Source organism: Mytilus trossulus, chromosome 11 (assembly GCF_036588685.1).
Source record: "Mytilus trossulus isolate FHL-02 chromosome 11, PNRI_Mtr1.1.1.hap1, whole genome shotgun sequence".
Classification (NCBI taxonomy): Eukaryota; Metazoa; Mollusca; class Bivalvia; order Mytilida; family Mytilidae; genus Mytilus; species Mytilus trossulus.
This window is the reverse complement of record NC_086383.1, coordinates 61,660,480-61,674,182: the sequence shown is the minus strand read 5'-3', so window position 1 is coordinate 61,674,182 and position 13,703 is coordinate 61,660,480.

Below are 13,703 nucleotides of genomic sequence, written 5' to 3'. Positions count from 1 at the left end.
AACATTTCATTTTCGTTCTTGCACGAGGTCGAGTGATCTCCGCTATCTGAAATCTACTCTGAGCTAAAGTATTTCTCTTTATGTAAAACTTATAGTGTAGCTGGTAAGGTCTTTGAGCTTGCTTACAAGTGCTGAGTACTCGTCGCTACGGTATTCATGGTGATGCTTCATTTGTGAACATGTTTGCATTAACATAAAAAAAATCATTTCATGCATGTAAAAAGCATCTGTCAATTTGGAAGTGATTAACCTAAAAGAAATGGGAGTCAAGTCACAACGTTTTATAGGCAAGCTTCCTTTGTTGATATTAAAAAAGATGTACAACTGATGCAAACCAAAAGTTTGGGACGTCATCTTTAATGTTATATATGATACTATAAAATCACCTTTTTGTGATATACAATATATCGAACAAGAAAGTTTACTCCTGATTTTCTTTCGTTTTCTTTAAGCATTTAATTAAAATTGTCCTACTTGTCTTATTCAATCATTCAATCGTATAATGCCGTGTTCACGCAAAACGTTGCGTACTGTAAACCTGTTTAAAATTATTTTCATATTATGAACACTGTATTCACATTAAATGTGTGTTCATCTGTATATCGGTATTAATACCTGTACATGAAAACTGTTCACAAGAGTTAACTTTATGTACACATAATTCACATTTAAAATTACATATAATTAGATTGAAAACTTCTATGCAAACTTTTGTATCAGTAAGGCGCAACCAGTTCACGTTTATTAAGTCTTTCCACTTTTTTGTGGAAAGACCTATTGTATTTGTTCTGATTATTATTATTTTATTTTTATTTTTGCGATAAATGTTTGTTTTACAAAATGTCGTTTAGATATTTCTCATATGATATCGTATAGTTCATGCGCTTTCAACTTTAACCCTGCTAAGACGAACCATTTTCTTTGTAAAAATTATCTCCCTATTCAATGTTTATCATCACAGTGCATCTCCTTCGTAACAAAAAAAGATATCGACAAATATTTTTTTTTAAATTGTTCGTTACATCCACAGACATTTTTGGCTAAATTGGATCAAAGCGATTCGATGAAATTTTATAGGAGTTATCTACCTTAAATTTACAAAATAAATTTGTCTTATGCGTTATTGACTTATAAATTATTTACAATATAACCCTAGAATGTTTTTATTTGATGTCCCTAGGTCCTGACTTAGAAAACAAGGTCAAGGTCAAAGGTCAGAGTCAAGTTTTAAATTTTTACTTTTTCTTGTTTTGGGATTTTCTCTGAATCTTTTAAAGATATACATTAAAGAACAAGTGCAAAACGTTTGCTTTATTGTAATAAAGATATGTTACATTTGGTCTGATACAATTAAATGACATCTTATAGGAGTTAGTGTCCCTGACATGTCTTAATATAAGGTTATTTGATAATTACTTCAACTAAGTTCATTAAATAGCCATATGACCTTGTACAAAAGGTTAGGCCGTGTTCACACCAAACGCCGTGTACAGTAAACATGATTACAATAAGTTTAGTGTAGTGTACACTGGTTTCACATTACATTTGTTCACATCTATACACCTTGTTTAGCTACCTGTACATAAGATTTGTTCCCACTTGTAAACTATATGTCATTTAAATGTTTATTACGTAGAACTGAAATCAAAATTTTTGGAAAATTTTTCTAGCGGTAAGGGAACAACCATTTGACTTCAAAAGGGGGGTGGGGGATGGGAATGGAAATATTCCGATCCCCAATTTGATAAAAAAAAAATATGGTCATACAGATGCTAAATTTTTTTTATTCTGAATCAAGAGTTTCCCCATACATTATAGTTTTAAATATTGAAAAAAAAAGTATTTGATCACCAGAATCGAAAAAAAAGAAATAAAAACGTACGCGCGAGACAAAATCTGACTCAGATAAAGAAAAAAATAACCCTCCCCCTTTTTTTTAAGTTAAGTGGTTGCTACTTTATGAAAGCCATTTTTATAATTTGCAGTAGTTTGAATATACAAGAGATGTCTCGATAACTCATTAGAAATCGTTAGCTGCAACAGCGTGCTTACAGCAGAAAAAAAAGGATTGAGATATTAGGGATCACTACATTTTTATCTAAGGAATAGGGTAACGTTTTTTTAAAATTTAATTTACGTGTTATTTAACGGATCTGAGATACTAGACAAACATATCATTTACCTCACACTTTTTTTAGTTATGCATTTATGCTTGAATCGTTTTTTGAGTAAAAGACCAGTGACGAATATTTCTGTGTACGTTAAGTCGGTTCGGGAAGACCTTTTCAAATGAATTAGGCAGCAACTATTTACTTCATTTTTTGTGGAGGGGGAGGGGGGGGGGGGGCTTGAGCTATTGTTTTTTTTCAGGACAAATTTTGGTGACAAGTCGAAATAAATTTTAGTATTATATATAGTGGCAGCTGAGGATGAAACAAACAATTTTTTTTTTTCAGGGCCAAAAAAAAATCTGTAAAATTTAGACAACTAATAATTATCAAAAATATAAACTTTACTCAAAAATAGTTTCCTCCTTAAATATATATACGATAAAACTAATGTCCTAAATGCCTAGTTTTGTGTACACTTAACATACACAAGGCCTACATTGACTATCGACTGTCTGTAGGTAAAACATGATTGAAACTACATGTAAACATTGAGTTTTATCAATGAGAACGCAATTGTGTTTAGTTTACGTGTGAGTTACACTAACACAACACCGAATTTAGGTCAATGTGAACACGGCCTTAGGTGACATATGACCTAGAAAAATGACAACCGGAAGTGACCTTGAGAAATACCGAAGTAGCTGTTTTTGCAACTTTTTTCAGATCAAAGTACTCAGAGCTCATATATTTCGTAATTCAAATAAATTTACCTATCACCTAAGAGTAGAAGTGACGTTCTGTAAACCGAAAGTGGTCAATTATATCCCGGTTTACAGGCAAAAAAACATAGAAACTATACATTTTTGGAATCAGTGTGAAATAAGCTATCATATGAGACCCAAAGTAACATTTACTTAACCGGAAGTAGCATATGACCACCTTTAGTTCACTTTCAAGCATATCAAAACCATTTTAATCGCATCAGTCTAAAGAAACTAACTTCTTTTCAAAATTTCTTTGATGTGGAAAGGCCTTCAATTGTTCTCTGAACAATAAATTTTTAATTATTTTTATTTTCTATTTGGAGGGGGGATAATTTAAGAAAACCAAAAAAGTTACAGTAGGAAAATGAAAAAAACTGTGTGATTCCGTTGAAAAAGAGGGTCAAAAGATACCAGAAGGACAGTCAAACTCATGTATCGAAAATAAACTTACAACGCTATTGCTAAACAAGAAAAAGACAAACAGACAAATAATAGTACACAAGACACAACATAAAAAACTAAAGACTAAGCAACACGTATCACACCGAAAACTGGGGATGATCTCAGGTGCTCCGAAAAGGGTAAACAGAAAATAAAAAGCGGGAATGTTTTAAAATCGCTCCTGTGTGTTATTGAAAAAATAAATAAAAAAAGGACGAATGATCGGTATGCACCTTAAAGATATCATTCTATTAGTTTGTAGAATTGAGAAAATTTCAAAAGAAGTCACGATTTCGCTGGGTAAAACAGCAAAGCAATAGGCGAAAAAAGAATCTTGAAAATGATTGATTGATTGAGTTTTGGTTGCTTAACGCGCAGTGGAAAATATGTCATGCATATTCAGAACGATAATAAACTCACATTATATACATTTGTAAGGTTATGGTAAAGAGGCCGTTTGAAATAATGATTGGGCTAATTAGACTTTAATTGAAAAATAATAGTACATCGGAGATTCTGCCCGAACGCGGCCGAGAACATGTACATTCCACACAACCTTGATACGGACGCCCACCGTGACAGCATACGCAATAAAAATGTGTCACTTTGGGATATTTCGTTTATAATAGACAAAAAGGTAAAACATACTACACGGGGGAATAAGTGGTCAGTATGCTTGAGTTCTTCTTAAAAACATATTTGTTGAATTTGGAGACGTTTTCAACAAATAGTCGGCATTCCTTTACAATGAAAACAAAGTGAGAGTCTCTCCTTGCCGACCTCTTCTTATTTTCATAGGAGTCGGAGTTCCTTCAGATAATGGTCAAAAACAAGGAGATCAAATAGATCAGATCACTATGGATTCATTTATTTTCGTGGGTATCAATTTTCGTGGTTTGATAAACGAGAAGACCTCATTGTGTGTGTCGCTTCTCTTCTTTCCACAATAAATTAATCATTATGCCTCTGTGTCCTATATGTACAGTACATAGTCGCATTTGTCATCCATTTATATGATTATTCAGATTGAATTATTTTGGGAGAAAAACGAGAAAAAAGGCATCCGTATATTGTTCCGTCATTGGGCGAAATTATCAATCATATCAGACTTCCGGTTTGCATTTTTCTGTATTCTTTGAACATACATATACTACGAATAAAGTGTATTTTTTATTTGCTATCATTTTCAAGTTTACTATCCACGGCAGTCACAGAGTTTATTAAATAGAGAGAGTCTGTATCTCAGTCTGTATAATATATCAATGACCGCCATGGATCGATTAGTAAACTGATAATTGAAAGTGAAAAGTCAATACTTTATAATAGTAATGAATGTTCATAATATACAGATACACGCAAGCGCTAAAATTATTGATGTGTTAATAAATTTAATAGAAAATTAAAAAAAAAAAGGGAATTTTAGATAAATATTAAGAAAAGAGGGACGAAAGACACCAAAGGGACAGTAAGAAGGTACTTTTGATAACTTTTTTGAAATTCTCCATTTTTAAAATCTTTTACAAACATTTATTGATTACAAAAAAAAAGATGTGGTATGATTCAATTGTTTCATAATGATTGCAAACGAGACAACTCACCACAAGGGACTAAATTGACACAGAAATTATCAACTGAAAGTCACTGTACGGCCTACAACAATGAGCAAAGTTCATACCGCATAGTCACCTATAAAAGGCCCCGAAATGCAATGTAAAACAATCCAAAGCAAGAAAAACTAACGGCCTTATTTGTATACAAAAAATAAACGAAAAATATGTAACACATAAATAAAAGACAACTACTGAATCACAGGCTCCTGACTTGAATGTTCATAATATACTAAATAAATGTTCATATTGAAATCATAAAAAAAACCAAACTAAAACATTGGGAATTTTGGATATAGGAAGGATAAAAAAATACTTTTTTCTGTCCCCAATTACCTATGAATTTAGATACTTTTCCTTAAATTCTCCAGTCATTAAATCTTTTACAAAATTTTTCCTACAACACTTTGAATAATTTCAACAACGCTCTGAATGCCCGCGATTTCGCGGGTGTGTTCTAGTTAAATGATTAATTTTGTATGATTTACGTTTGATGTTGAATAACGCTAATGCATTTTGATTTCATTTTACAGCACAATTTTTAGCAAAAAAAAATAACTTTGCTTGTGCGATTAGTTAATGAAAAAGAAAAAGTCGGAAAGTCTTAATAAATAACAATTTTTCAAACATCTGCACTATAGGAAAACTGAGTGAAATGACAGTAAACTATTTTCCTTTTCCTAACGTTGATTTTTAACACTAAGGTAAGTCCGTCTATTAAAATAAACGAAGTTAGCTCAATAAGTAACTGCACCACATGTTATGTACATTTAATTTTTTCTTGTTACACATCTCATGTACTCACAGTTAACACCGATGTACAGATAAGAACAGATTTAGTGTGAAATAAGTGTTCAAAACTTGAAACTAGTTGTAAACAGGTTGACAGTACGCGATGCTTGGTATGAGCACGACCTTTGTTTGATCGTATGTGTGTTTGGATTGTTCAATTTAGCTGAGCGGACGAGGATTTCTGGTATAAACAAACAGGGAGTCTTCACTGTACAGCTTCACTAGTAAAGAATATTGTTAACAGCAAAAGTTCAATTTATGGTTGAATAAAAAACCTAATGTATTTTGTTAAAAATTTAAAATTGGTCAAATTTGATACATACATATGTTTCTCATTTGTTTGATATGTTTGAACAAGGAGATTATATCAAAAGGAGAGAAGACGAAATACGATTATACCGTATAGCGGGTTATTTTCGCGGGGTGTACATTTTCGCTTATTTTCGCGGGGTGTAAATTTTCGCTTATTTTCGCGGGGTGTAAATTTTCGCTTATTTTCGTAGATAGACCAAAATCGCCAAAATAAATTCCGCCAATTTAAAAGTGTACATGCAAAGGTAATATTAAAAATGTTGAATCCGCCAAAATAATAACCGCCAAAATTTTTCGTATACCTTATTCAATGAAAATCGCGAAATGTTACACCCGCGAAAATAACCCGCTATACGGTAACACATAAAATGTTACCGCCTTTTCTGTAAGTGGGTGTTAATAAGTTGAGAACGATTCGGTCTCAGAGGGAGACTCTGTCCTAATTACATATCAGAGAGAGTACAGAAACACACGAAGTGTTATAAACCTTCCGAGATATTACAATGATAAGCCCGAGTTTGTTGCTCAATTCTCGACAGTATATAATTATGTAGCCTTACTTACGAAAATGGAAGGTTTGGTCACGGTGCCAGGATACGGAAAAAAACCACACCGGATGTTTGCTGTTGACGTTTTTTCTTATTTGATAGTTAAATTGTTTGTTTGTCCCTTGGCTTTCAGTAAGAGCCCTTTAATTAAAAGACATTAAAATATTGAAAAATAAGATTAGCCGAGGTAGCAAAAATATTTAATTTTGCACAGAAACGATTTGAAGAGAAAAGGGTCCTAATATGGCTATAGCATTCCACCCGGAGAATGACTTTTTTTTTTGGTTGTTCTCGGATAGATTCCTCTAGCTGTTTCAATAAAACAAAAATGCTCCCGGAACGGTCATGATGACTTATTTTTCTATCTTACTTTGCTGAACATTATTGCTGTTTACAGTTTATCTCTATCTATTATAGTATTCAAGATAAAAAAAATACTTTAAAAATTACCAATTGGGGGACAGCGATCCAACAACCAGTTGTTCAATTCATCTGAAAATTTCATGGCAGATAAATATTGACGTGATAAACAATATAACCTCATGTCAGATTTGCACTAAATGTTTTGGTTTCAGAGTTATCAGCCAAAATCTACCTGTTACCCCTATATTTTATTTTTAGTGATCGCCGTCATCTTTGTTGGTTGGCTGGGTCACCGCACACATGTTTTAAACTTAATACCCTAATGATGATTGTGGTCAAGTAATTCCAGAGAAGACGATTTTTGTAAAAGTTAGCAGACGACGATAACGACGGACGACAGACGCAAAGTGATGAGAAAGCTAATAAAAAAACATAAATTTGGCCGTAGAACACAGTTTGCCACAATTCAATTGAGATCATATTAATTTCATGATACCCATTAGCTAACTTAGGATTATTGAAATGATAATAAACTTTTTTACAATAACATCAATCAAGTCAACGTTCATCAGGAAAGGGAGAGGTACGTTCTTTAGAAACAAAATAGATTTCGCTGAAAACAAGCAGTCGACATGTGATCTAAGGTAAATTACGTTCTTCCCGAAGCACACGCAGAAAATGAAAAGATAAAAAATAACTTAGACATCCAATGCCTTAACAAGCTTTGCTATAACACAAAACAAATACGTTTATATACTCTAATGAAACTATAAACTAAAAGCCAACAAAGTAGACATATAGTTGCTACAAACATTCCGATTTATTTATAATCAATTTCCAGTCTTCGCTATACAAATCTGATATTATTATTTGAACAATGACTAAATAAGAAAAGACAATTTATGATTACAGAGTTTCTTTTTTTTTTAAATCCTGAACGAAATACACATTGCTACTATTTAGTTTTACATGTTAATAATTATCCTACCAATCAGATTTCGTTAAATTTTTACAGAGTTCTGATAGAAATTTTTAACTGGATTGGTTTTTCTTATATGAATTTTTTATATTTAAGTAAGTTTTAATTTTGTTTTTAATTTTATTATTACAGCGGTATACTACCATGCCTTTATTAAACGCAAAGTCATCACATATAAGTAAAGTTAGTACTTCCTTTTCTGACGGATTACCTAATATTTCGTTAAACACTCAATGTAAACATTAAAACATTACTTACTTTTGCATGGCTATAATTTGATATGTGCAAATAAAAATCCTTACAATTTCTATATGCTCCACAATTGATCTGTCGTTGTATTCTCAGTAAACATTATTTATAAATAAAATGTCAAAAATATTTTGTTTATCTGTTCAGTTTCACGCCAGTATCTATTATAACAAAATCTTTCGTTACTTAGGAATTTATTCATACCTAATAAGAAAAATAGGTTATCATATTATTTCCTCAAAACATACTACAACTAAGATAATTCTAGAATTTTTCAACCTATTTTGATTTCACAAAAATATTTGTGTTGTCTCCTTCGGTCTGTCATATCTACCTGGGATCCTAACATCTTTCGTTTTTTACAAATAAAGTTTATTGCGTCTTATTTTGGTCATTTCTGACTAAATATGAAGTTAACGAGCTTTTTTTATTGACCATGCTTTATAGTTATTCTTATTTTATGAATTGAACACATTTTAAATTTGGTAATCTGAATTATATTTTTTTTGCATTCAACTTCACCTAAAACGGTCAAACCTTAACATATCTTAATACAAGTAAGAAACAAAATTCATTTATTGATGTAATTGGCTTTAAACTGACTGTCGTTAATGGTAAGAATTTTTAGATTCACACTTAATCATGTTTATGTCTAGTGTTTTTTGTGTTTTTTAACACAAAACAAATACGTTTGTATACTCTAATGAAACTATAAACTAAAAACCAACAAGGTAGACATATACTTGCTACAAACATTTTGATTTGTTCATAATCTATTTTCAGTCTTCTTTATACAAAGCTGATTATTTGAGCAATGATTAAAAAAAAAAAGACAATTTATAATAACGGAGTTTCTTTTTTTTTTAAATCCTGAACGAAATACACATTGTTACTATTTAATTTTACATGTAAAGAAAAATTCTACAAATCAGATTTCTTTAGATTTAAGTAAGTTGTTAATTTTGTTTTTAATTAAATATTACAGCAGTATACTACCATGCCTTTATTTAACGCAAAGTCATCACATATAAGTAAAGTTAGTACTTCCTTTTCTGACGGATTACCTAATATTTCGTTTAAGGTGGTACCCAACACTTTCACTAAAATTAATTTGGCTCGTTCAATTTTCATAAAATTTTGTCAAAGTATTTACTTTGACCCTTTAACAAAACTATAAAAATTTCAAAAATTTTGAACCAACCATTTTGTCAGAAAAATTACACTGGTTATATAGCAGTTTGACAAACACCAATTTTGATCATTGAGAAGCTTTATATTAATTTTACAACACAACCTCATTAAAACGTTTAGCTAACTTTACAGAGTTATCTCCCTGTAGTGTTAGGTACCACCTTAAAACGCAATGTAAACATTAAAAAACATTACTTACTGCATGGTTATAATTTGATATGTCAAAAATATTTTGTTCATCAGTACAGTTTCACGCCAGTATCTATTATAGCAAAATCTTCAGTTACCTAGGAATTTATTCATACCTAATAAATAAAACTGGTTATCATACTATTTCCTCAAAACATACTACAACTAAGATAATTCTAGAATTGTTCAACCTATTTTGTTTTCACAAATATTTGTGTTGTCTTCTCTGCTCTGTCATATTTACGTGTGATCCTAACACATGTAGCATCTTTCTTTTTTTCAAATTAAGTTTATTACGTCTTATTTTGGTAATTTCTGACTAAATATAAATTTAAAGAGCTCTTTTATTGACCATGCTTTATAGATTTTCTAATTTTATGAATTGAACACGTTTTAAATTTTGTGAGTCTGAATTATTTATTTTTTTGGCATTCAACTTCTTCACCATATATGGGTAAACCTTATCAGATCTATTTAGTACTAGTAAGAAACAAAATTAATTCATTGATGTTATTGGCTTTAAACTGACTTTCGTTAAGAGAGAGAGAGAGAGAGAGAGAGAGAGAGAGAGAGAGAGAGAGAGAGAGAGAGAGAGAGAGAGAGAGAGAGAGAGAGATAGTGTGAGATCGGGAGAGCGGGAGAGAAAGACATATAGTGTGTGTGAGAGTGGGTGAGCAGCGAGAGTGCGACAAAGAGAGACAAAGACAGAGATAGAGTGAGAGAGATAGAGAGAAATTTGTGTTGTTGGGATGTACAAGTACCTAGCCACGTCCGCTCTGTGTTGTTGTTAGATGTATTTCTATTTGTATCCATCTGATGATTTATTAGATATAGGAAGATGTGGTGTGAGTGCCAATAAAATAACAATTTAAAAAAGTAAACCATTATAGGTCATTGTACGGCCTTCAACACGGAGCCTTGGCTCACACCAAACAACAAGCTATATAGGGCCCAAAAACTACTAGCACTACAAACTGCTCAGAGTCTGAATTGACCAGTTTTTGTGCTCGACCAGTAAAATTGAGCACACATTTTACTCGACTGGACTTAACTATACTTAAGTGTACTCGACTAGGTCTCGACTTTACTTAATTAGTCTGAAATGGTCTTAACCCAAGCCTCAACCTGTCTCGACTCACTCTGAACTAGTCTTGACCTGTCTCGACCAGTCTCGACTCAGTCTGAACCAGTCTTAACCTGTCTCGACTAGTCTCGACTCAGTCTGAACCAGTCTCCACCTGTCTCGACTCTGTGGTAAAAAATGCTAGGATTTGCAATTTCGGACAAAATAGAAGTAGTACACTTTAATTTTTTTCATAACTTTTTCAAATCAACTTGGAATTTCATCAAACTAGGCAGCTATCTTAGATATATATCAAGCTTACTGAATCCCATTTCATTTAGTTTTTTGTTGTATTGCTGTGAAATTTAAGAATTAAAGTCATCTCGGTAAAAAATGCTAGGATTTGCAATTTGGACAAAATAGAGGTAGTACACTTCAATTTTTGTTTATAAATTTTTCAAATCAACTTGGATTGTCATCAAACTATGCAGCTATCTTTGATATATATCAAGCTTACTGAATTCCATTTCATTTACTTTTTTGTTGTGTTGCTGTAAAAATTAAGAATTGAAGTAATGAGGGTAAAAAGGCAAGGATTTGCAGTTCGGACAAAATAGAGCTAGTACACTTTAATTTTTTAATAACTTTTTCAAATCAACTTGGATTGTCATAAAACTATGCAGCTATCTTAGATATATATCAAGCTTACTAAATCCTATTTCATTTACTTTTTTGTTGTATTTCTGTGAAATTTAAGAATTAAAGTCATCTCGGTAAAAAAATGCTAGGATTTGCAATTCGGACAAAAAAGAGCTAATAGACTTTAATTTTGTTAATAACTTTTTCAAATCAACTTGGATTGTCATCAAACTATGCAGCTATCTTAGATATATATCAAGCTTACTAAATCCCATTTCGTTTACTTTTTTGTTGTATTGATGTAAAATTTAAGAATTAAAGTCATCTCGGTAAAAAAAAGCTAGGATTTGCAATTTCGGACAAAATAGAGATAGTACACTTTAAATTTTTTAATAACTTTTTCAAATCAACTTGGATTTTCATCAAATTATGCAGCTATTTCAGATATACATCAAGCTTACTGAATCCCAGGTTATTTTGTTTTTTGTTGAATTGCTGTCAAATTTAAGAATTTTATTAATCTAGGTCAAAAAAGCTAGAATTTGCAGTTCAAACAAAATAGAGATAGTACACTTTAATTTTTTTAATATTTTTTTCAAATGAACTTGGATTTTATTCAAACTATATAGCTACCTTGGTGATGTACCAATCTTACTGAACCATAGGTTGTTATTTAGTTTGGTGTATTTCTGTCAATTTGAAGAATTTAATTAATCTTCATGTAGGTCAAAAAGCTACAATATAAGAAATATATCTTTCCTCATAATTTTGGAAAAAGTATATATAAATTAGTTATATAATTCCTTTAATGTTTTATTCCTTTTCATGTATATATCATATAAATATATCAAAAAGCAAAGAAAAATTAAAGAAATTATTAAAATAGTTCTTCTGATTTGTGGTGATTTATAAAGCAAGACCTTCTGCTTGGGGCAAACTTATTAAAAAGATCACATCTACCAGAGAGTTTTAAATTCTAAATAACATTTATTCAAAGTTGCAACATCCTGTTAAATCTAAATCACAAGGCTTTTGAATTCTCTAGATAAGTAATACACTAGTTTAAGAAAAGTAGCCCTTTCTTTTTACCTGTAAAACTCAGGTGTACTGATGTAATTAAACCATGTATAGTGCCATGTCATTAAATTTGACAATAAAATTACTGTAATTTTGGAACACATTTCTTTTTGTAAAAGGTTATCAAGAATTGATATGAAAGTTCATGATATTAAATTTTTGTTTTACAAAAAAAAGGTGTTTATTATGTTTAAGCTGATTTGAAAAAGTTATGAAATCTTAAACAAGACACCTTTTTTTTTGTTAAAACAAAAATTTAATATCATTTATATTTAAAGAAAGATATATTTCTAATATCAAAGCTTTTTGACCTACATGTAGATTAATTAAATTCTTAAATTTGACAGAAATACACCAAACTAAATAACAACCTATGGTTCAGTAAGATTGGTACATCACGATGCCACTGCTGGTGGACGTTTCGTCCCCGAGGGTATCACCAGCCCAGTAGTCAGCACTTCGGTGTTGACATGAATATCAATTATATGGTCATTTTTATAAATTTTCTGTTTACAAAACTTTGAATTTTTCGAAAAACTAAGGATTTTCTTACCCCAGGAGTAGATTACCTTAGCCGTATTTGGCACAACTTTTTGGAATTTTGGATCCTCAATGCTCTTCAACTTTGTATTTATTTGGCGTTTTGACTATTTCGATCTGAGCGTCACTGATGAGTCTTATGTAGACGAAACGCGCGTCTGGCGTATAAAATTATAATCCTGGTACTTTTGATAACTATTTACACCACTGGGTCGATGCCACTGCTGGTGCACGTTTCGTCCCCGAGGGTATCACCAGCCCAGTAGTCAGCACTTCGGTGTTGACATGAATATCAATTATATGGTCATTTTTATAAATTTTCTGTTTACAAAACTTTGAATTTTTCGAAAAACTAAGGATTTTCTTACCCCAGGAGTAGATTACCTTAGCCGTATTTGGCACAACTTTTTGGAATTTTGGATCCTCAATGCTCTTCAACTTTGTATTTATTTGGCTTTTTAACTATTTCGATCTGAGCGTCACTGATGAGTCTTATGTAGACGAAACGCGCGTCTGGCGTATAAAATTATAATCCTGGTACTTTTGATAACTATTTACACCACTGGGTCGATGCCACTGCTGGTGGACGTTTCGTCCCCGAGGGTATCACCAGCCCAGTAGTCAGCACTTCGGTGTTGACATGAATATCAATTATATGGTCATTTTTATAAATTTTCTGTTTACAAAACTTTGAATTTTTCGAAAAACTAAGGATTTTCTTACCCCAGGAGTAGATTACCTTAGCCGTATTTGGCACAACTTTTTGGAATTTTGGATCCTTAATGCTCTTCAACTTTGTATTTATTTGGCTTTTTAACTATTTCGATCTGAGCGTCAC